Raw genomic sequence first — 26,723 nt, 5'->3', positions numbered from 1 at the left:
TATCCCCTTACTATGACCCGTGCCCTAACCCTAAGGTCTGTAAGTACTGCATGGAAGTCCAATACAACACCCGTTCGTTGTACTGAACGTCGTGTAAGTGCACTTTTGATTAAGTCCACTTTCACTGCAGTGAGCATTCCATGCACTATTTCGAATTAGTGAAAATTCAATCTAGTGTATGGAACCCATCTGTACATACACATGCATATACACCTACATACTTATTTACATTTCCCATACTGTTGAATGACCGCCATTTACCGCTGCCCCTATATCCGGTAGCCATTATTCTGGGCATCATATAAAATTAGCCGCCTTTGCATGGTTTGGACCCAGGAACGGAAACATCTTAGTCACCACTACACCATCCATGGTACATTCTGCATTGATGGTAGTTAGATTATATGACTTTACTACAGGCATTCCACACTACTGGCAACAAATGTGACAGTCGGTTAATGTGCATATGTATAGTACATAAATCCAAAAAATATTACTGAGGTATGGCTCCAGATTCAAAACAGAATATTCGATGAAAATTCTCTTATCAGTACTGCCTTTATTTAAGCACAAGCGCTTTCACAACTTAGCTTCATCAGGTGCATATAAAACAGTAAATGACACACCTTTTATATAGCATTCAAATAAAACACATGATCATGTTCTATCAAATCTTAAAGACATACCACTCAACAACAAAACTTAAAATAAAATGAGAATACACTTAAAAATACTTATGTATAAAAATAAAAAACACATAAAAACAAGCATATTACTCTACATACAATAATTTAATATCATCTAATAAAACCTCTCTTTGAAAGTATTGGTTTCATGGGAACACTTTCATTAAGCCCATGACCAAAATTAGCCCTCAACATCACTATCCACCTGGCTTCTGCTTCTTCGGTCCTAGCTCTAATATCACCTCCTCTAACACTTTCATAAACCTTAGACAAAACTTTAAAACGAAAATAATGGTCCTTGCCCATACTGGTGACATGTTTGGCTAAGGCATTGGACCTACTTGCATGACTGATGATGCCTTATTGTTGCAGCATACCCCTCAGAAGTCAACAGAGCCAGACTGTAGTCAAATGGGGGTCCACACAGAGCAATGAACTAGGCCCTGCTAGACATGCCAATATCCCATTATTTAGCAGTCTCTCCCCATTACCATGAAACACAGTTAAAACCTGATAGTGCATATACTATATTTTTATTTACTTTTACAATTATCACACATATTTGGATTTCCTTTAAAATGTATCAAATTTTACATCAGAAACATGTGACAGGCACAGGCATTTTTTTAAACAAAACATTCTCATATTGAAAACAGACAACATGAGAAACAGTGAACATCTCTTCCATTGAAACTCAAATTTAGTGAAAATGCATCTGGCAATCCTTTAACCAACAAGAAAACTGCTGGGATTTATAGATACTTATTATATAATGAAGCACTAATTAGCAGTTAGGTAAAGGGTGCAGGAATTCAAAAGACAAATAAGTGATGCTTTTTCTAACAGTCTACAGCAGCCCACTGGACCCAAGTGCCCCTTTTCATGGCAGACCAGGAGCACTGTCTTGTGAAGAGACTTGGTCAACATCACACAGTAGAAAAACAAAGGCTGAGGGGATCAAACCTTTCACTACTAGAAGCAGCTCATTAACTACTCATAGCCAAATAGCTATACTCATCTGCATTAAGTACCTGACAACCTGCTGTAGCCCAACACAATGCATTTCACAACACATATATGCACAAAAGAAGATAAATTAAAATGTATTTCATAGCTTTGAATCTATAGACAATGTTGCCCAGTTTATTCACAGCCAAATAGTGAACACACTGTCAAGAGTCAACAAAACAAGGAAACCAATAATTGCACACAAAGAATACGGATCATATGATGCAAGAGCCAAGTATTTATACACACACACACACACACACACACACACACACACACACACACACACACACACACACACAAACACACACATTAATTATAGCTGCTTGTATGACTGTACACCTCAGATACCTGCTTGAGATCAAAATAATAAATACATTTATAAATGATAAACTAGAAATGTTATTAAAGCTCACTGCTGTCAGAATCTTACAGTGCAAGTCACTGCACTGACCCTCCTCCCCCTCAACTTCTGTGCTCAAAAATAAGAGATACAGACTAAAATTAGGAACAGATTTTAACTATTTCTCTTACATACTTAGAAAGTTGCTAAAATAAGCTTTGCATTAGAAAGCATTTTCTGAAGGATACAATGTCTGAGACTCACTTGCCCTTTTGGTGTAAATGCTTTATACCACCCTCTGGATTCTCTGCAACAAACCCCTCCCAAAGTATGCCCTACCGAATTTCATTTAATAGTTGACTGCAGTAACTTTTGTGAGGTACTCTGCAGGTGTGGGTATGTCTGTCTAATATGTTACAGCTTACTGTGAAAAAAGCAGACTTAAAATGAAAAGAGCTCTCTATCATATACAGCAAAGTGGCAGCTACACCCCTGCACCCTGACATACAAAATCTGCTCTTATTAAGCAAAAATATTTCACTAAAACTTCAGCTCCTACCTGCATTATACATGCAATTAAGAATCTTGCCAGTCAGGAAAAAGGTGGGGTCTGCAACTTTGAATCTTGGGGGTACTACTAATCAGAGGGCTAGTACAAACATAACAGCAATTCACACACACACACACACACACACACACACACACACACACACACACACACACACACACACACACACACACACACACAGATACGTGTGTTTATAGCAAAGCAGGAGTTTAATCTCAATTATTACTGAAAGCTAACAAGCAGCTGTCCCTTGCTTTCTGGGCACACCTTTAAACCATCTCACTCAGTAATGCACATGAAATTAAATGTCCTGCCAATTCACATAAATTTTAAAATGAAAATAAATCAAGAAATTAAGCTGACCAAGTCACCTTGACTTCCAAGAACATATTTAAGCTGTCCCACATGATAGAAAAACCCCCCACCTGCCCCAAAAAATGAAACAAGCAGCTGTAACCGTACCAGTGCACCTTGTCTAGGGTCTATGTTATAACATCGAAATCTACAAAGTTCAAATGTTATAATATAGAACCCTAAACATCGAAATCCGCAAACATCGAACAGTCAGAATAGCGATTTTCTTTCCCAGGGAAAAAGAATCGCTATTCAGAGAAACATACACACAACACAAACACACACAAAAAACAGCAATCCACACACATACACTTAAAATCCTACACCTAAACCTAAACTAAACTTTACATACACTACTAGCTATCCACTTACCTTAACCCGACCCGACCCTAACCCTAAGGTCCATCACTATCGCACACTCACCTCACGCGTTCCCTAACCCTAACTCACCTAACCCGCCCCCTAACCCTAACATACACACAACCGCACACTTATCTGACCCGCTCCCTAACCCTAACTCACCTAACCCGCCCCCGAACCCTAACCTACACACAATCGCACACTTACCTGAACCTGACCCGTAACGCTGCAACATATCGAATGCTGCAAACAGCGACGCCATAGCAACGGCCCACCGAATTCTTTCCCTGGGAAAGAATTTGGTGTCCTGCACCTTTGCTGTTTTCAGCGTTCGACAAAACTGGTTTGATATTATAACATTCAAACTTTATAAAATTCGATGTTATAATATAGACCCCCTTGCCTTCCTGGGCTGTGTTTTCTTGAGTTGTGTGCATGTTAAAAGAAAAAGTATTTGTTTAAAGGGGGAAAAAGTTAAACATGAAAAACAGTTTATGGAGAAAACAGCAGTAGGTATCCAGCTATCCATTTACCTGAAAAGTCAGTAGCCCCTGGCAGCCATCCACATAATTTCTATTATAATCAACCACTCACTCTGTTTCTGTTTTTACTAAGCTCTGTTGAATGAAAACAGAGCTCAGTGACTTCAGCAAGCTGGTCTTCAGTATGGTGAAGAAAACTCCTTGTGTCTATGTGTTTTTATATAAATGCATTTGAAGTTCTGTAATGCATAAACCTGATCACTGTATGTTGAAGCAGTACCATTCTTTCTATACTTAATTTAACTTGTTAAAAAAATAATATTTTTTTCTTGGAAAGAATTGCTGCTTGCTGCACTTTCTTTCCATCTGGGCAATGCATTGCTTTGTGTTTTTTTTGGTGTGGGGATGGTAATGTTTTCTGCTCTTTGCTTCACAACAGTTTCTCATTAAATCAGAAGCATAGGTGAAACAACATGGCTCCAGATACTGTGTGTCCTAAGTATATAAATGCTTGAGTGAAAGCAGCAGGTTATTATCAATATACAGCTGCTCTTAAGATCTATCATACCCATAAAGACAGAAAGTCAGATGTTAGCTACGACTATGAGCTTTATTACAGGAGTAAAGTTTGCTTACTAAAAACACCCAACAACATGAGCAGCCAAACCATCCTGTAGCTAAAGTGATATAATTAGCTATGGGAAGTTCAACAAAACATGGAGATGCAACTGGTGCTCAGATTTATGAATCATAGTTCTCATCTCAAGAACTTTGTAATTGAAGTACCAATATGTAAAACAAAGCTCTCAACAATTTTTGAGGCAAAGAGAAGCACTCTTTTTTGAAATATGCAGTTCTAGATAGTCATTATACCATCCTGTACTGAGAATGCTTAACAATACTGATGATGCACAAAGATGCTAAGATCAAAACATGAGTAATACAAGGGTCTAGTACAACCATGTGAGCTCCTTGCACTTGAAACTCACTGTCCTGAATCCTTGGAGACAAGCATCTTGTAGATCATGTAGGCTGCTACTTGCACTCAGACTTGAACATAAGTTCAGGTATGCAGCTGTCATAGCTTACATGAACACATTATTCCAATCCAAGTGAGATATGTTCAGCAGATGTGGTGAAAGAGTGGGGGGATGGGAGTGTGGATTAGGGCACCCGTTGGGAAGAGAGTTTTAGGGTTGGGGAGTGGGATGGGGATTTTAGGTTTAGGAAACAGGAAGAAATTTAAGCATTAGGGAGTTAGAAGGGGTGTTATGGTTAGGAGTGGTAGGGGCGTTTTAGGGTTAGGGAATGTGAAGAGGGTCTTAGGGTTAGGGTGCAAGAGGGAGTTTTTTGGTTAGAGAGTAGTAAATGAGTTTTAGGGTTAGAGTTATGGTCCTGGTAAGGATAAACAGGCTTATTGGGTAGTGTTGTGAGCTAAGTAGTTACAAGAGATTGAGTTAGTGGGAGTTTGAACACTTGCCTGTTCAAGTAAGTGGCAGCAAGTGCGTTACTAGCATACAAACATAATCCTCAACTAACATGAAGGGAAAGGCATATATTAAACTATTTCTCTTATTTAAAGAAGCAAAATGTCAGAATATTAGAAATCTTAGAAGAAGAGGAAAAGTAAATTAAAAAAAAAACATTTATTGACTACCTAATACACATTCTAGTAGGGTACCTAAGAAAGCTAAACACGAGTGCAGATATGATGAGCAGAAAAATATGACCTAACAGTTGCATTTCCATAAACAGAAGAGGGAAGGTTTCCAACCAGAATCACTGTCTTGCCAAAGTCAATGGCTGTGTTGTTAGAAATAATTTTGTAAATAATATATAGTATCTCACTAAAGAAAGTGCACGTGCGCACGCGGACACACACACACACACACACACACACACACACACACACACACACACACACACACACACACACACACAAAACAGATGATACACAATAATAGGTCAGCTGTACATACATCCTAATGTGCCATTGATAACATATACCAGAAATGTTAGTTCCATGCATTCAAAAGGCACTTGCCTTGGCACTGATTAGTACTGTAATGAACAGTTATGCGCGTATGTCTGTATGAGTGGTTCATCAAATACTGAACACTCACTATAGCGAACAATGAAAGAATGATAATTCCAGATCAAATCTAAAATGATTGAAAACAACAACACCCCCCACATCCCCTGCTACTTATAGATGCCAACTATGAGATCACACTACAAGGGGCATTAAGAGCAAATTCCCTTACCCTGCTGCACCACAGCCCCATTCAAAAGGCTGTCATAAAAAAACTCCATTGAAAACAATGTTTGCTTACATGAGTGTTTGCAGTTATTCACAACTTAAAACTTTGTTCACTCATATGCATGTTCACAGTTTCAGACCACAACCGTCTATGCGTATGTATGTATGTATGTATGCATATGTATGTATGTAGGTATTTAGTTCATTAGTTATTTAACTGAACATTTTCAAGGGCTATTTTTGGATAAGTGCCAACCCAAAGGCAAATAAACCTATATGATTTCAACAAATACATGAAAAATGTAGTACTGACAAATTAAATGCTGAATTTTGGTAGAGATATATATGATTAAGCAAAGACAAACTACAATAAATATAGAAGGAACTTTTTCTGTTCTTTTCAAGGAATCCAAAAAGCATTAAAAGCATTAGAATTTCAATAATCTGCATCAGACAAGCAAGTCTTAGAAGGCAGTTGAATATGAACATGTATCATGTAAACCAGACAGAATAAAAATGTATTAATAGTATGATTAAAATCAATAAAATTCAAAAGCTGCTTGGCTTGTACAATGCAGATAATGTATTTCTGTATATTTGGTGTGACTGCGGTGGTGGTGCTGCGGTAGCATTGTCTCCACACAGTAAGACATTATCCTGTTTGATTCTCAGCTAGAGCGTCTTCTGTGTGGAGACATGCGTGAATGGGCATACCTTCGTGGAAGGTTGTGCGTCAGGGCCGGCAATGAGGCATGTAAAAATCTACTGCCAATCATTAGCGGATTGGAGTTTCACTGTGGCGACCCCTAACCAGGAAAAGCCGAAAGACACAACAACAACAAGTAGCTATATTTGGTAGCTGTTAGTATTCAACATACCTTATTTCTCTTCTATTTTGGTTTAATACTTAAGATTACCTGTTCGTACCTGGAACATACTTTTCTTACTTAACCTTTAAATGATAAAAACAAAATTAATAATACTTAAGATTTGTACTCCTCTCTCTTACGTTTTGTAAACTTAATGCACACAGTTTGTATGGTGGTCTTCTGTCTGGGCCTCCACTAAGAAGGGTTTTTGTAAAAAAAAATGCTAAAAAATAAATAAATGAACATACAGAAGAACAGTATGATTTTTTCAATGTAGTCTAAAAATCATAACATTTTAATGACAGAATACTGCATTTTGGGATATATTAGGCATCTGCTTCAGTAGTATTTGTTAAGAGACTTTGAGAGTATGGGAAGATTTTCAGTTAACCCCCAGGTATTAAGGCTGTCAGCATTAGAGAGTTTACGTAGAAGCATGAGTGTTAATGAGTTGCCTCAGATGTCCAGGGTACAGAGTTTCATTCCTAACAGTTCCGTTTGTTTATTATACTGCCTGACTCTGAGCAAGCCACTTAACCAGATATTGCTAATAGGTTGCCCTTGAAAAGGGACCAGAGAACTTAACTAGTCAACACAGTAAGTAAAATAAATTTAAAAATATGCAGATGTGCACAACCTATTTATAAAGCTGAGAGGAGCAGAAATCTTTAGGAAAGGATAAAGATGATCTAAGAAATCCTGAGATTTGCTAGGGAATGACAGAAGTATCTGTTTTTTTTTTTTTTTTTTTATATATACTGATTTAAAGAAGAATGCCAAGATAGTACCCAAGTTAGTACCAAAAGAAAGGCTAGACTTTTGAGTGTGGAAGTGATATTTAATAATGAAACAGCAATGATGCTCTTCATTTTCTTCAGATGATACATTTTTACTAGGACAGCTATATAATTAAGGACAGGAGGTGGAAGAGCTTGTTTTAGTTTATGTACCTAGCTCAGGATTAAAATACAATTGGTTTTACCCTAATAGGACATCCTGTGCACTGTATACAAAACTTGTATCTGTTGTAAACAACATACCGTCTAATGTATTACATGGGTTCAGTCAGCACTTCCCTTCACTACCCACTGCTCCAACTAGTGTTCAGAACTAACAAGACTGCTACTATACTGCAATATGTAAATTTGACAGCATTTATAGGATCATGGGAAATACAGAGCAGTTTTTTTATTTTTTATTTATTTATTTAACATTTGTTGACCGGGAAAGTCCGACTAGGTTCTACAGAGCCTGTTTTCAGCAGAGGTCCGGGGAGAAATGCTCCAGTTGATTTAAAAGGTCAAGTACTTCTTACCAATACCCACCTTTATGCTGCATTCCCCTTCAACTCGGCATTTGTGAAAATCTACTGCCATTCATTAGCGGACCAGAGTTCCGCTGTGGTGACCCCTAACCGGGAAAAGCCGAAAGACAACAACAACATGCTGTATTCCCATTCTCAAGAAGGGCAAAACAGGACTGATATAGAGCAAATGTATGGGTTCACATCCAATCATCCAAGTTTATTTTAAAGGATACAATGGTATCACTTTGTTTAACTTGCAAGTCTGTTCAGTAAGTGGGGTAGGGTTGAGTAATAAGTCTTTCTCGCCAGCAGGTTATATTTATGTGATGGTCGAGAATAATTTGAAGTCTGTTTGAAGGCCATGCAAATAATGCCTGAAATAAAAAAAAAAATAAAAAAAAAACTTGTTTAATTTAGACTTAAAAGTCTGCATATATGTTTGAAATAACTGCAGAGTTCAGACCTGGCAATCTATGTTCCATACTGAGCTCTGTCCTGGCAATTGGTATTGCTGCCATCATAACGCTACTGTTCCATGTTGAGTTCTCTCCTGCTAAATCATAATCTGTGATAACTATATTCCTTGCTAAATTCTATCTTGTTAATCTATCTCCCATAATTTGTTCCATCTTGGTATTCTGTGCTCTGTACTGACTTCTTCTATGATGATCTGTTACTGCCATCACAGCAACTAGTACTCTAAATTGATTTCTGTCCTGGTAATCTGTGTTCTGTGCCGAGTTCTATCTTGGTAATCTTGTTATTGCCATCACAGCAGCTACTGTTCCATGCAGATTTTAATAGTGATACTATTTGCCGCTGCCTTTTCAATAGTTACTGTTCTATGCTGAGTTCTTTACTGGTAATCTAACATCTACGATGAGTCCTAGCTTGCCAGTCCATATCACTGACATCCCAGCAGCTGCTCTTCCATGTGGAGTTCTATCCTTCTAATATGAGTTTAATGATAAGGTCTTTCATAGTAATCTATGTATCATGCTGAGTTTGGTCCTGGTAATTTGCATTAGTTGCAGAGTTATATTCTGCTAAAATATGTTTCACGCTGTTCTGGTAATCTCTGTTCCAAGCTGAGTTCTATCCTCAAACTCTATGTTCTGTGATGAGTTATAATCATGTAATCTATGTTTCTGCAACACCGCAGCTACTGCACAGACTAATCAAAATCCATCCACAATCCAAGTACAAAAAGGGAACTTGGCTAGGCTTACAATGAAATGCAAGGGCAACTAGCTTAGTACTTACCTATGAACCTGTGAACAAATACTGTTAACAGGTGCACTGAATGGAGTGCAACCACTATCATAATCCAAAGTATACATCATACTTTGAAGTGCTGAATGGATTGTAACAGATATTGTATATTATGTATATAATATAAGTAGGTCATACAAATACTGTTAAATCATCACTTACTCTGCACTACTGTATGTTAATATGATTTTTGTTTCTTTCTCTTATATCAATGTACATTATGTTAATTTGATTTTCTCTTTCCTTGTTCTTATGACAGTGTGATTCATACTCAAGATTTCAATGGTACCCATTCAAAGTGAACAAATTTAAACAAATGTATATTTGAATAACTATCACTGTCAAATTGTAATCTTGCCATATGGGCCCAGGTCATGACTGAAAAGCATCCTAACTCAGTTAAACAGCAAATAAATAAATTGTTCTATGCTGAGCTCTGTCATGGTAATGATGTTACTGCCACCAGAGGGATGAGTGTTCCATGCTGAGTTACTTACTGGTAATCTATGTTCCATGCTGAGTTACTTACTGGTAATCTATGTTCTGTGCTGAGTAACTCTGAGTTTTAATGTAGTTATCTGTGTTACCAACACTGTAGTAACTACTGTTTCATGCTGATTTGTATTATTGACAGATCCACTTCTGAAACTACTGTCGGAGATTTCCATGTTGATTCTCTGCTCCTTCAATATATCAGTATATAGTATTCTGCACTGTAGATGAAACTGGTTGCTTGTGGATAGAGCTGCAAGAAATGTTTTTGTTTTCAAGCTTCTGACCATACATTCATTGACAGAATCCATTTCATTCTTTTTGCCTGGTTGAGGGATTAGACATCATAGACTTGAATTTCCTCTTTACTCCACTGGAGGGGTCACCTTCTTGCTCCTGTTGGATGGGCTCAGTCACTGTCACTTGATATTCTTGACATATTATTGGAAGTTTCAGGCTTAGTTACTAATAAGAAGGTGCTCTTTTGTGACGTGCATAGAAATGCTAGCATGGCAGGAATGGATATATTGGAGTGAATATCTTGATTATGCAGCTGTACAATGTAGGATATGGAATATTTAATGTTTTTTTTTGGTAGAGTTTGCAAGTGTCATTCTGTGATACATGTACACTGTGGCCTCCATTCTTTTGCACTTCACAAGTTTTGCTAGCCAAATGTAAGATGTTTTCTCACAGTGTTTAAAAAGAACATCATGAAAAGGTAATTATGGCAAGAGAAAGGATGAGTTCTAGGACCAGTACAACTTGCTATCCCAGTTGTTACTTCAGTTTTAAACCTGGATTACATCGATATTTTTGAATGAATACAGTTAGTAACTATACTTTTAACCTTTTGCTCTTGTGGTTATTATTCCACCTACTGCATTTTTCTAAGTCATGTACATTTGGATTCTAGGGCCACCATGTACAATTCTGTCTCTCTCTTTCTCTCTTTGTCTCTTATAATGAGTGGTTATCTTCTTAGTTGCAGTAGCTCACCTCTGCATTTGATATTTAAGATATTGTCATCTCACCCAGTGAGTGAATTCTGTGTTGCTGATCTAACTGGGAAGGTCCAGTTTCCTTACATTGCCTCAGAAGCCTGTCTGCCATCTCATCCAGATGGCCTAGTGTACTCAGAATTTTTGTGAAGTTATCCATTTCTGCAATCCACATTAATCTTAGGTTAAGCCTTGATGAGTGGTTTTGGAAAAGTATCGCACACTCGTGTTTAAATATGTATTCTTCCAAGAAGACCCACAGGTTTTTTGGGCCTACTCATTAGCCTTCATCGCTGTAATCTGCCGCACCCCAAATATATTGTCGTTAAACTCCATCGACAATACCCATACTAAATTGTATAAAGTGAGCTCTATTAATTTGCCATGTGGGCAAAACTTCATTCATATTGAAAACAAAAATTGCAAAAGAAACAAAATAAATCCATCATAACCATCACAATTCACAAAGGGGATGGTCACATTCCAATACTGCTCAGTTTCCCAAGCAGCATCCCTGACCACTCACTCAATTCCTAACTTACATTCCAACAAGCAGCAAAGATACAGTTCACTCAGACCATTGATACACTTGCCAATAACAAAGAAAAGGTGGGGACACTACTAAAGAGCCCACCAGGTTGCACATACAAGCTGTTCCCCCCTTTCCCCTTTTTTGTCCTAATTATCCGAAAAGATTCCAAGCTGCTTTCACAATATCCAACAAAAATAATGCTATATGAACTCTAAGCAAATATAATCCTAAAACACTTAAGTGTACCCCATCCCTTCTATACCACACCAGATTCTTGTCTGTCAAATTCCACCTTTCAGTCATTCACACACTTATTGAATACATTGCCTCAGCCACCCTAAGATTAAGAAATTTTCTTGCTGTTTCAATGGCTGAATACTTAATTAGACCCACCCAAAACAATCTAGGAATGGTCACCAACCATACAATTACAGACCTCAGAAACCTCTGCTACAAACTTAACAAATCTCTAGTAATAGTTTAACGGAGTTGACTGTTAAGAAATGCAACCACATCATAATCTCCAAGATGGATAATAATAACCATGACAGCACTGACAGAAAACTGAAACCATTCATTACTGCTAACAATGGATGACACCTCATTCCTCTCTTTCCTTCTCAAAAGACAGACAAGCTATTATAATCTTCTTCCTGGCCTAATCAATGTTCTTTTTAATGCCTAAAACATGCAAGAGTTGCCAATAATTAAACTATTCCTACATTCTGAAAAAAAAAAAAATGCTAATACTAAACCACTCAACAGAAACAGGCCTAATCAACCAGGATGACAACTCCAACACTGTTTCACCATAATTACCTTGTATAACTGCTATATGCTTTAGACACCCACCTAGCTTTCCTTTTTATGACCATCAAATTCACTGACACTGCCAGCTCTGAAATCTGGTTAATCCTAATGGAATGGGAAAAATATCTGCCCTCCCATACTCCTTTAAAATTCAAAGCCTTTATCAAAACCACATCAGTCTGGCTATGCTGTATTTGTGCACGATCCAAAAACCTTAAAACTAAATCTCATTTTCAAAAATGAGACACACTCTTCCAAATCAATGCTCATCCTACCACAAACAGGAACACACTACTTGCACTAACCACCCAGCTATAACCTGCTAATCTCCAATATTTTCTTTGGAATTTTTCTGGAAACTGTTCCACACTTGTGGCTTATTCCCAATACCAGAAAAGCTGAAAAAGAGATAAACTATCAGCAATCATGTTCTATCTACAAAAACATTCTTAAGAGAAAATGATAAAATAATCTGAAGAGAAAGCAACCTCAGTTTCTTCAGTGACATCTGAACCATCAACTATTTTGCTGACTTTTTCTGTAAAACCCTACACTACTACTTCATTGTCCAAATAGAAAACCACCTTCTTATTGCTCAACCACCACCACCACCCAAACTGGAATCACTTTCAAAAAGGTAATGTCTCTCCTTAACTTCTGAGACCAATCCTGTGGCCAGCCTGACACAAATCACTAACCTTTAAAGTAAGCAGCCATCCTGGTACCACCTGCAGAATCTCTATACAAGTATAACTAATCCAAAGAAACCCATTCTTCCTACCACATTGCTATTCTATTAAGCTGCTACAAAAAAATGATTCCAGACCTTTAAATCCTTTTTTACTTTTCTGGACATCCTAGGCCAGTTATGCTTTGTTGTTACCTTCCTTTAGAAAATTTGTCAGTGGTTTAGTAAATGGCCTACAATGGTCAACTGCCTTAAGTGAAAACTGTATCAAACCAAGTAGTTCCATAACCTCCTTCATCTTCACTTTGTCGTTGGACTTAGCTCTCCACTTACCAAAGTTTTCCTTGAGTAACCAAAATAACCCTTCTGATACATCAGTGGCCAAGTTTAAAAACCTCAGCACCTTCAATGGACCCTTTTCTTTTACCCCCAGCTACAGAAAGGCTTGCACTCTTTTTGAAATCCCACCTCTATATTCCCTATGCAAAAGAAATTTATCTAAATAATGCATTCCCTTAGCATCAGTGTCCTTTTGCCCCATATACATTGCAATGCCGAGCTAAACTTCTCAAATGTTGAGCAAGCTACTGCACAACCCATAGCTTTATCAAAGTAAACCTTGTCCACCCAAAACCATCTTTAACATGGGCCAGTCATCATCCTTTTAAATAGCAATAAAAAGCCAACTCGATGTCGAAGCTGAACAATACAGGTTCGCAAACCTCACTCCAGCATCTAAAGATGCATACTGTACCTACATATTAGTCCTATTTATATAATCATTCACCAAAAATCCATCTGGGAATGAGAGATGATGAATAAACCAGTATTCACCTGACTTTTTCTTTGGCAACAAACCTAATGGTGCCACTCAATACTCACCAAAGCGAGGACAAACTAATGGTCCTAAAACCTGCCTGCCTTCATCTCCTTATCCAACAACACCTGCAACGTATATGCTACTTATCCACTGACTACCTTCCATAGATGATTTAACAGAGATCCCCTCCCCCTCGGTAAAAGCTTCTATTAAATTTTGAGCTATGTCTGCATCTGGGTAATGCTGCAGTCTTACAGTGTGTCCATTCTAATAGGTGAATGCAAAGGCTGGTCTCCTGTCATCCCCAACCAAAATGACAGCATATCCTACATACCCCTTGCAGTTCTATTCTTGGTGTCTTGGTTGCATCTTTCCTGACTGAAACCTTCTGCCTGCCTCATCTCCAAACAATGGCTTCTACTTCCTTACTCTTGCTCCCTTCTCAAGCATATCACTTGTGCTGTCCCACATAAGACAAGCAAGAGTGGGAGGACCTACAAGATACCCAATTACACTTAGCTGCATTGGAAGCCCAGCAAAACCTAGCATTACTCACCAGATCTTCTTGACCTACTTTCACCAACCTGCCTACCTTATAAGTCATGGCTCCCAGCCAAGCATCTGCATGCCTGCATTTCTATCACAGGGGCTTGTCTGCTACCATTACTTTATGAAAATGTTAGTCATACCATGACCATGCATTTCTATGTCATAAGGTTTCCCTTATCATAATGAAATAAGCTAACAATGGAAGACATTCTTTGGAATCTTTCTTTTTCCAATACAACTGACATAAACAAATTTCAAAATTCCAGCTGTCCCAAGTCCAATACCTAAGATTACTTGGCTTCATTCTCCCTAACATGGACAATACTGTTGAAACATCATTGTCCTGGGTCTTCTGCTACAGTGATCTTCTGTGTGCCATCAGCATTACTCAACTCAAAAACATCTGTAAACTGTACCCTCAAAATCCTCTCATTCAGTACTGTAGGGATGTGTGGTATAATTTACACATCCTGACTGCTTCTATGAATGTCCCAGGTCTTCATTCACATCTAAATCTAACCCAAATGTTATTTATAAAAAAAATAAAAATAAAACAAAAATTGACTCTCACCTTTGGGTAAAATCTCCTCCATCTACATCTTCCTCACCTTGGAATGAACCTGCTCCTCACCTACCTGTTCCTACTCAGACCCTGTTGTTCTGAATAGCCATAGCATCCTAATCCTATCTGCCTCAGTCAATACTAGAAGTGAGTACTCCTCAACATCAGAATGAGTTTGCACCATTAACATCAGTATTATTACCTGCAGATGTGCTGCAGTCCTCTGACTGTGCCTCCATGTGCCCTTCTGGGCCTTTAAGAGTTGCTTTCCTCTGCTGCCTCAGCCTTTCATTCAGCTACATCTTGTCATTGTCTGCCCTCCTTTTGCAATCCTTTCTTCTTCCAGCTAGTGATGGCTGAAAGCTTCTTAGAAGAAAGCCTCTGTCTGTGCTGCAATGGCCTACCATCTCTTTTTCAGCTGAATGGTGGTCAACATTCAGAAAGACAAAACAACATTACTAAACAGACCCTTTTTCATTATTACTGTTTGACACTTTTATATCTTAGCCCCACTTTCGCTAATTCTACAGCAGACCTTTTAGCTATGCTCCCTATATTTCCCTTCCTGCCCTCTTTTGCTGTATGTACCTTGATATTCACCTATGAGAATCACAAAGCATAATCACACTCATGCCTAATCATCCAGCCCCTCCACTTGTATCATCTCTAATGATCTCCCCTTTTTTTCTGTCCCTCCCTTTTTTTCATTTCTTACAATATCCTGCCACCCCATCTGTAACTCTGCCTGCCCTACTTATATCTGGACTGCTATGTGACCATCTAAGACCATTCCATACCCAGAGGTCAAACCTAAACTACTTTGTAGATATAGATTTGGACTGCACCTCCTCCCCCTCCCTTTAACAACTTATGCTCCTAAGCTTCCTTTCATTGTACCTTTTTTTGCTGGGTTATATTATTATTATTGTTATTATTTTTTTTCTCCAGTCAGAACAAAGCTAAAATAATGGGGTGAGCAAGGCATCTAATTCTAGTAAGAACATCGGAATAATGGCTTATGAGCCAAAATCCCATTCTTAATAAACAATATGAAACTCTAGTATGTGGTATGACTGACTGTCAGTTTTCAATAGGCAGGGCAAATACGAGGCAATCATGGATGATCTGTAACCTCAGGAACTGTAAAGAAATATAAAATTCTAACGTCCGGTATTAGTGACTGTCTGTAACTTACAGTGATTCATTAGAAAACACCACTTTACTTTGAGCGGGCCAACAGAAGGCAAAATGACTGACACCCTGCAACCCTAGACACAGTTACAAGGTATGATCTCCCCTCCTCCATCCCTGCCTCATCCTCCAACTCTCTCTTAACTTCCACACTATCTCTCTGTTTATAAATACATATACTTTTTTTTCTATTTTTTTAATAAAACCATCCCAATGCAAGCAAGAACATCATGGCCTGTGTAACTAGGCTGCCCCAGTCTGCCATCAATGGAACATGCCACCCCTCTCCCAGGATCCAAAAGTTCCCTCACTAACTGTTACATTGAACATGTTTCTGACCCTAAGCCTAGTGCTACCCACCAACTCTAATGAGACACATGGCATGGCAAAGACGCCTCTGCTGCACTTCCTCTTGCATTCTTCACTGTAACACATGAACCCCACTTACATGCTTTACAACACCTGCAGATAAAAAACACGTGCACCAGTCACAAATACAAAGTATGTCCTGTTTACTACTGCTTCTTTGTTTTTCTTTTCTTTTTTATCTGCATTATAACTGTCTAAAGACTCTTGCGTTGTGTCCTTCCATGTCAACATTGGTATTTAATGTTAAAACTTTACACTAAAATGTGTGAGATGGAGTGAGAACCACTCACTAAGCAGCTTAACAAGATAAAAGATGAGGACTGGACCAAGCTCATGAACAGCTGCAAAAACTTCTGCAGGAAACTAATCCAATTTTCTCCTACCTTTAGCATTCTGTTGGTGTCGATTCTCTCTCTCTCTCTCTCTCTCTCTCTCTGTCTATTTTTTATTGACTGTAAAGCACTTCCTACCCATTCTTAAAATATCATACCACCTTCAGCCAACCCAACTAACATTCTAACCTTCCTCACATCTTCTCAATTCAGCATCTTGAAAACATTGCACCCTTAAACTCCTCTCTCGAAAGGGAGCTTTACAGATAATAACTTCTGCCCACATAAGGGTCAGCCCTTTATTATGCTGTTGTATATTTAAAGACAATTTTGTTGTTAACTCATTTAAAATGTATTCTCATCATGATCATCAGAGAAACATATTAAATCAGGAATTATGATGAAATAAAACACAATAATTTTGCTTTTTTTACAATAAAATAAATGCTATACTGTTTAGTGCAACAAAAAGTTAATATAAATGTTTTCAAGTGTTATATATTAAGAAACTAAATTCATAAGACAGATATACCAGCCATTTTCCAGGTTTTCTAATTCAGCCATAAAGCTATATGTGTGTTTTTGGCTACTAGTTTACTTTTTTAAAGCATTAACTTAAATTTAACATACCAAACAAATCATTTTATATGAAAACAATCAACTAGGTATTTTTTTTTTATTTTTATAGCAACGTTTTCTTAATATGTACAGAAACACGCAATGGAAGAATATGAAAAAGGACTCTTTCTCCTTTACCTTCTAACATATTTCTCTATAATAAGAATTTATTTATCTGCTTATATTTAAGATTAACTCTAACTGCAATTCTCTCTTGACAAAACAGCCAGTTCAAATCTCAGTTATGGTTATTTTATACCAAGTCTTATATTATTGATTATAAAAACTCACAGTCATTTCTTATAGGTTCATAGGTTCATAGGTTGGTACTAGGCTATCGGCCCTAGGGCCTTTATAAGCCTAGCCATATCAATTCCCTGGCTATTTCTTCCCACAGTATTTACTTCCCTGGACCCCTGTCTAGCAGGGTGACTGATGTGATCCCCGGGGTGAATTTTCTATCTCCCATCCAATCTTCAAGATTCCTTTTGAAGAGGGCCAAAGAGGCGCTCTGCTTGACATGTATGGGCGGTCTATTCCAGTGTCTGGGGAGTCTCTGGGTCAGGAACCTATCCCTCCAGCATGTTTTGTTCATTGTGATGACAAGGTTTAAATTCCTGGAGTGTGTGGCACTGAGGGATTGGAATTTCTTTAAGTGTAGCATGTCCAACAGCTCTGTGTTTGACATGGCCTTGTATGTTAAGCAGAGATCGCCTCTGAGTAGATATTATGTGACAGAGTATAGCTGGAGTTTTTTTAGATGGTCAGCATAGGGCATCTGCTTTAGGTCTGTGATTCTTTTAGTGAAGTATTTCTGTGGCCTTTCCAGTTGTTGCAGATGTCTTGAGAGGTACATACCAAATGGGGCGTTGTATTCTATAAAAGGTCTAATGAGGGATGAGTACAGTGGGACAATGACCTCCTTTTTTCTGGATGAAAAGCCCTTAGTGATGAGGTGTGCCACATAGAAGGATTTCCTGACTGTTGTGGCGATATGGTTATTGAAGGTGAGACCACTGTGTCCCTAAGTCTCTTATCATGCTTTCAGTGTTTAGTGTACTGCCACCTATGTGGTAATTCACGGGTACATGTTTTTTTTCCCAAAGGGGATAACTATACATTTCTTGGCAATGAGCTTGAGCCCATGGCTCTGGCACCAAGCATCTGTTTCTGTAAGGCTCTTTTGTAGAATATCCACATCATTTGGGGATTCAATAATGGCTCTCAGTTTGCAGTCATCTACAAACTTTGTTAGCCAGAGTCCCTTAGTGTTGGCCTGTACTTCAGAGAAGTAGATGCCAAACAAGAGCGGTCCCAGGACTAAACCCTGAGGTACTCCACTTGTCACTTATCTGGAGCTGGATTTGGAGTCAGCTACTTTTACAGTGTGGGTTCTGTCAGTAAGCCAGTTGGCAACCCATCAAGTGACATAGGGATTAATGCTCAGCTTAGTAAGTTTATCTATGATTCCAAACTGGGGGATGGTGTTGAAGGCCTTGGCGAGGTCCAGATAGGCTGTGTGGACTGCCTTACCCTCGTCCACAGCTCTGGAGACTGATTCAAAGAAGTCAATCAGGTTCAGCAGACAAGATCATCCCTTCATGAACCCAAACTGTGTGAGGTCCAGTGTTTGAAGGTAGCCAATGTCTTTGTTTATAAGTTCCATGATAATATGTTCCATGGCCTTGCAGATCAGGCTTGTCAGACTGATGGGGCAGTAGTGCCCAGGATCCAAGGTGGATCCCACTTTGTGAAGTGGGATAACTGTAGCTGTGCACCACTCAGTGGGCATGAAGCCTGAGGTGAGGTTATGAGTAAACATGACACTTAGATGAGGTGCCAGTTCATTTTGTAGTTCATGTAGTACACAGCCCGGGATGTCGTCTGGTCCCATCAATGCTGTATTCTTAGCTTTGGAGAGTGCAGTTTTTACCTATGTGGAAATTATTACCGAAAATTAGCAATCTTTTGGTATTGAGATAGGCCCTTTAGGGGGTGAGGGGGGGTAAAGTTGGCACAGAATCGATCTGCCAGGATATTGGCAATATCCTTGGGATCAGTATATTTAATGCCATTCTGTTGTAGCTCAGAGCAGATCTGAGCATTGCCATTTAGATTCTTCACATAGTTATAGAATGCCTTGTGGTTGTCTTTGGAATCTTTGGCAATTTTATTTTCGTAACTAGCTTTGGAGGATTTTTATGAGGGATCTCAGCTTCTTACTGAGGCTGGTGAGGGAGTTTTTTGCATCCTGAGATTTTTCTCTTTTCTGCAACAGTTTCTTCCTTTTGTTGTAAAGTTTGTTTATGGCAGGGGACCACCAGATTGACTTCCTTTTTTGGAGGAGAGCATTTTGGTTCTATTTCTATTATAATGATATACATTCAAAATTGCTGTTTGTGTTCCAATACTGAATTTTCTGCTATTATCCTACCTCATTTCATAAACTGTCACCTTCTATATTTTGCATTTATTTCCAAACTTACAAAATGCGATTGTCATACCCAACCTTTGTCAACCTTAAATACTGCACTGGCCTCTTTTCATATTTCAAGCAGTTAACCCATACAGTCGAGGAATAATCTACAAGAAGCAATGTTTTCATTGATAAACAATGTGTTCACAGAGAAACGTATAAGAAATACATCTAAATTTTGCAAATAAGGACAGAGTGGAAATTGTGATAAGTATAACGCATTTTATTTTTCCAATCTTTCCCTGAACCCACTTCTATCTTTTGTGCACTATTCAGCCACTCAGCTCATGTATCAATCACTGGGGTTTACAAAGTACTGCCATCAAATCATTTTGCACTGAGAGCTCAGCAGCAGTGTATACCTTGCTATAATATAAATTAACAATTACTGAGCAGAACTTCTAAAATCAGTGGTGGTTGGTGAGTTCAAAGGAAGGTGGAGGGGCTACAGGAAGCAACTGATTGGGTGAGGCAAAATGAAATGGGGTGAGACTCTATTATGACATGCCAGTGAGCATTACAATCAAACAATAGATAGGGTCAATCACTTTCATCCATAAACTGTCTCAGTACCTACTCATTATAGCCAGTCATGGACTATAAATACCTCAGATATCTCTCTGATATCAACAAAGTTAGCCTTGGGTAAAATGGAGCCCAACACAAAGAACTCCATGGGCTTCTGTTGCACAATTCCTCACCCCACCCCTGCACCTCATCATTGCCCTTCTAATGCCCCCCCCCCTCCATACTAGCCAAATACCATCCGGACTGATTACTTCTTTCTTGTATTTTAACTGTTTACCTTCCATTTTATTTTTTCCTTCTACTCTTTTAACACACCTTAACCAGCCAAGATTCCATTGTAATAAGTGCTTCACAAGTAACTGAATTAAGAGGCCTGGGGACTGCAAGGCACCCAGATGTCATGGGGTTCAATGTGCTCTGATATACATTCTAAGAATTTTTTTTTTAAATCTTTTTTTATCCAGTGATGGCCTGAATGCAAACATAAGTAAGGGAATAAATCCAGTCTTATTTTTTACTTTCAAAGAAGAATACATCATATCTAAAGCTTAATGTTCAAAGCTAAGAAGATAGTACTTCCCAATAAACTGAGATGACAAGTGTTTGCAAGGATATATAAATTCCATCTCAGAATAGTGCCTTCCTCCTTACCTCTCCAAAAAAAGATAGCTTCTTTCTGTGTCTTTCTAGTATTAGATTGGAATGAAAGCAAAATCACAAATGGCCACATGCGTACCTTATACACCTTAGGGTCTGAGGAGAAAAACAGAAAACCTGAATAAAACCTACACACAGACAGAGAACCCATGCAGACTCCACACAGAAGGAATTATGGCCAAAAACTCAACCAGAGCTCCAAATGCTATGCAACAACAGTGTTGCTTGCTACACCACCATGGCAGTGATCAGCTGCTATAACACTCATCCTGCCCAGATTACCATAGACCAGCCATGGCTGGCCTTAGCCAAAATGGCGCCCTAGGCAAAGTAGTGCTCCAGTGCCCCTTAAGCCCCACACACACTGTACTCATGAAACACCCATATTTGAGCCATACCCACAGGTAGGTCGGGAACAGCCGAAAAAGAGAAGAAGACTGGAATGGCTTTCATGGGGAGTGTTACTAGCAAGCAACTTTACATTTCAGTGTTTCATCTACAATTCACTGATAGCTGCCCTTGAAGAATGAATTGCCTACATTACATTAAAGAAAAAAGTGGTACGCTGGTAATATTTCAATAGGGAATGAGTGAGAAACTGACACTAAGTTCATAGTTACTAGGCATCTTATACAAAGGAGGACACACTAAGGAATGCAGAACCCCTATCTCCCCTTAAAATGCACTAAATAATCGGCAGCTAGGGCATTACATACCATGCTTCCATACCTCTCGACCTCTTAGCACAAGAAATCTAAATAAAACCTAAAATAATGGTAAGTGGACAAAGGCCCCCAAACAGGGGCAGATTATAAATATTGCTCTTACAGACTAAGAAAGTTGCTAGAATAACAGCATTTGTCTTAGGTTCATAGTTTAGTACTAAGCTAACTGCCCTTGCGAGCCATTTTAAGCCTAGCCTAGCCACCTTCTGACTCAAGACTCTGCACCTTGTGTTGTGTGTTTGTACACCCCGCTACCTTGCCTCCCATGCATTTTCTGAAAAAAATGAAGGCTGAAACTCAAATGTATGACATTTAGTTATTTACATTTTATTTATTTATTTTACATTTGTTGACCGGGCTAGTCCAACTGGATATATGTCCATTTTCAGTAGAGGCCCAGGGAGAAAAGCTCCAAGACAGATCCATTATACCAATATGTATAAGGTTACACATTCAAAACAGTGTTTGTAAGGTTACAAAATGATGATTTAAAGATTTTTGAGGTTTTGTGGTGTTTCAAGGTTACAATCAAGTTAACATAGCAGATGATACAAAACATTTACAGTACATTGCAGAGCAATATTTATAATAATATAGAACAAGATATTCACATGAGGTAGACTGAACTTTTTTCAGGTTTACAATTCCTGAGAATGGTTGCATAAGAGTATTTACAACATATTGAACAAGATATCCATGTGAGGTAGATCATAACTGTATGTGGGTTTACAATTCTTGCAAAGTTTGCAGTAAAGAGCATTGAATTAAAGTCAGAGTGGAGTTAGGATAAATTTAACTCTCAGTGATTTGCCAGAAAACCACAACTTTTATGAGGAATGGGCCAAAAATATGAGGCAAAAATCTAGACAGTTGATAGGTATGCATACCTCTCAACCTCTTAGTGCAAAAAACCTGGACAAAGCCTAACATAATGTGGATGCAATGGCTGAAAAAATAAGGATATATTTTAAAAGATGCAGGGCAGGATTCACGAAGGCTTGCATGGAGTGTAAGAGACGTGCAACACTCCATGCAAGCCTCGCGATCCAGGAACAGCCCTAAGCTCCGTGTAAGAGACCAGCTAAAACGTCTCTTACACGGACTGGGCGTGGACATGCTAAATACCTCACTTGCATCCAAAAGGTATGCAAATGAGGTATATTAGCGATCCATGAAGCAGAAACCAGTCCGTGTAGGAGACGTTTTAGCTGCAGAAATGTACTCAGTTGACAACTGAGTACATTTCTGCAAATTCCACAATGGAGCCATGTCAGCTCCAAAAAAAGGTTGCATATGAATCAGGCAGCATGCCAGTGGCCAATTATGTGGCCATTGGCAATATAATCCGATGCCAAAATAATAAAATTATAATTTTTTTTCGGCGATCGCCAATGTTTAAACCCAGCGCAGCCCTGCGCAAATGGGCTGTGCTGTATAAAAACATAAAAAAGAAGGTTATAAACCCACAAATGTGGGTTTCATGCAATACATGGAATGACAATGCAGGGACCAGCAGACCAAAAACAACATGGCCACCATGTAGTGGTTGCTAAGGGGGGAAGCTGAGTCTAAGACATGTAACTAAGCATTAGTAGGCAATCTCATGTAAATGAGGGTACGGATACTGAATCTCACAGTCACATAGCAAATGAGCACAGTCTGAGTAGTGTAAGAGATACATAAGGGGGAGGAATAGAGTAGGAGATAGGTGACATCACAGGGGGGAATGGTAGAAAGAAATGCAGTTCATTGGAGGCCAGTGTAACATGACAGATGACAGGCACAGATCATGGAAAGAGGTGTGCCACTAGATAAGTCATGGAAAGTCAAGAAATGGAAGGTGTACACTGTTACTTACACCAAAGTTTCTTGCTGGGCGTGCATGCACACGTGTGCGTGTCATGAAGCACGAGTAGGACAGTGCGCATGCGTGTAAGGCAGACTGAGCATGTGGGAGCGTGTTGGGAGATGTTTAACACTGCGCGGGTGTGCGCGCGTGTAGGGCAGGCTGAGTATGATGGAGGCTGTTGGCAGAAGTGTAACAGTGTTTGCGCGGGTGTACGTGCGTTTTAACCCGAATAAGTAGATTCTGAACCGTGTAAGCATGTGTGCATGCGTGTAAGCCACTGTGAGCGTGTTTCTGATGGTATGCACGTTGCTCCCCCCAGAGGAAACAGAGAGGAAAAAGGAAGCAACAGAATTAATAGGAAGCTAGCAGGGATAACTGCTGAAGCTAGCAGGTGAAAACAATTAGAAGCAGGCAATTACACAGGCAGAATAGTAGCCCAGCCCAGCACTTAAAACTCTGCAAACAGTAGTGCAGGATGTTTCCCTTAAGAGACACTGCAAGACAGGAGTAAGCTAATAGAAGTGAAAACTGAAAAAGCTTCACTCAGAGCAGAAATGTTAGGGGCTGCCATAGCTGTCATAATGAGACATAGGCGACTTGCTGAGGGTGGTGACAATGCAGATGGTGCCAGACAACCCACAGTGAGGAGACGGAGAAGAGTGTACAGGCCCAGGGTCACCTACCACGGGTTACATGAGCTGGAGATAGTAGAGCGCTATAGAGTGGACAGAGAGCTCCTGCAGCAAATTGTTGAGCTGTGCAGGCCACGCCTCACACACAGAACCAACAGAGGGGAACCCATCCCAGTGGAAACCAAGGTATGTGTTGGCCTAAGAATACTAGCAACAGGTACCTTCCAGAGACCAACTGGCGATATGATGGGGATATCACAGGCATCAGCCTCCAGGGTACTGCACCAGTTCCTGGATGCCATGTCAGCACATGTCGGTGATCATGTATATTTCCCCAATGCCCGTGAGGTATTGGCCAGCAATATGCGTCTCTTCCATCAAATAGCGGAATACCCTGAGGTACTGGGTGCAATAGACTGCATGCACATACGCATCAAAGCACCAGCCGGTGAGCAGGGTAGGGCCTACATTAACCGCAAGGGCTTCCCCTCCATCAACTGCCAGGTCGTGTGTGATGCCCAGGGCATAATAATGAATGTGTGTGCTGGCTGCCCTGGGAGTTACCACGATTCCCACATCTGGCATTTGTACCAGACATTTGCCAATGGGGATATCCCACACGGACACCTAGTGGGGGATGCAGGTTATGCACTGGAGCCGTGGCTGATGACACCCATCAGAAACGCACACACACCTGAACAGGAACGCCATAATGAGGCACACGCACAAACACGTAATGTAATAGAGCGTGTGTTTGGGCTGCTCAAGTCACGGTTCCGGTGTCTGGACACATCTGGTGGAGCCTTGCAGTACACACCAACTACATGTACCCAAATTGTCATGGTATGTGCTATGCTACATAATATGATCTTGCGAAAACAGCTGCAGCAGGACCAGCATAGGGCTGGGCCAAACAGCCCCCACCATTGCCAAGGCCATCACAGGCAGAGCGTGACTCGGAGGAGGAACAACCTGAGCCTGCCCCAGTAGGCAGAAGGAGGCGTGCCCAGTATGCCCTGGCCTTGGCAAAGAGGCAACGCATAGCACATACACTGGCTCAGTAGGAACCCTGGGAATGATACCCCTCTGACTCACTCAAATAATAACATGGATGCCTAAAATGACATGACCTGCTCACAAACATGTACAGGGAAGTGTAATATGCGCATCCGACAGAGGCAGCCCTGCAGCACCACCTGAGGCATGAATGCTATGTGTTAAGTAATGTAACACCATGTACTATATGCACACCTGAGCATCCTGACTAACATCCACCCTCACCAAGCATGAAGCCACAAAATGACGATGGGATGATCAAGTGCAATAACTGGCTGAAGTAATGCAGTCAGTCAAAGGGGAGCCAATGTGTTTCAGGCTGGGAACACATGCAGAGCTTGACATGATGCACCACCTGCTAGGGGTGGCATGCACCTATCATGCCATGCCCCATGGATACCGGCAAAGGCTGTCAGTACCCACAGCATGCCCTGAATAGGTAAGTCTCAAAACACAAACCCACCTTCATAGGTTCTACAAGGGATAGGAACCTAGATGTAATGCTACCCAATGACAGATGTATAAACAGCAAGATGTGTGCAGTGTAAACGCACACAGTATGGAGAATGTAGATACCAGTCCTGTAATAGAGAACTGGGCAAGGCTCACATCAGCACCCTAACACTACCAGGTCACACCTCATACTGTGCTGTACAGCCGCAAAACATGGAACAAGCTACAAAAGGAGGGTGACTAGCAAGAAATGGCAAGGATAACCACACCCCATGTTGGTACCACAACAAGAAGCAGCATGGAATAGCCATGGTCAAATACCAATGGCTAAAACTGCCTCGCAGTATATAGCCTGCTGCAGACTACTGTCCTAATACCAGGAACAGCACCTGGCCTATGTCAGAATACATGAATATATCAAGCCCCCCAAACCACATTATATTGCTTGACTGAAAATACCCAGACATACACTGGTAGCATTGTACTAGCACCAACACAGTAGGAGAAAATTACCCAGATTCCATAAACCAAAATGCCCAGGAACAATGTACCACTCCCACAAGAGGGGTAAGCATACTGGATGTGATAATCAGCAACATGTGTACTGGATGGCAAGATGAGAAGTGTACCCCTCACTGGTAAGACCAGACCATAGAGTAATCACACTGGATATACACATCCTGACCCCAGTCCCTGGCCAGAATACCACAGTGAAAAACATGTGTAAAGTATAGGTTGCAGCCCTCAAAACCGATGTTGAATCCACAAAGGCCCTGTGCAAGTGCAGAATATGGGACACACCACAGAACATGTTATACAGGCATTCCATGAACACAGCCAGGAATGCTTGGAGTATGCAATCACAAATAACAACA

The sequence above is a fragment of the Protopterus annectens genome, chromosome 2.part0, assembly GCF_019279795.1.
Source record: "Protopterus annectens isolate FY-2018-M chromosome 2.part0, PAN1.0, whole genome shotgun sequence".
NCBI classification, from domain to species: Eukaryota; Metazoa; Chordata; order Ceratodontiformes; family Protopteridae; genus Protopterus; species Protopterus annectens.
This window is presented reverse-complemented; position numbering follows the sequence as displayed.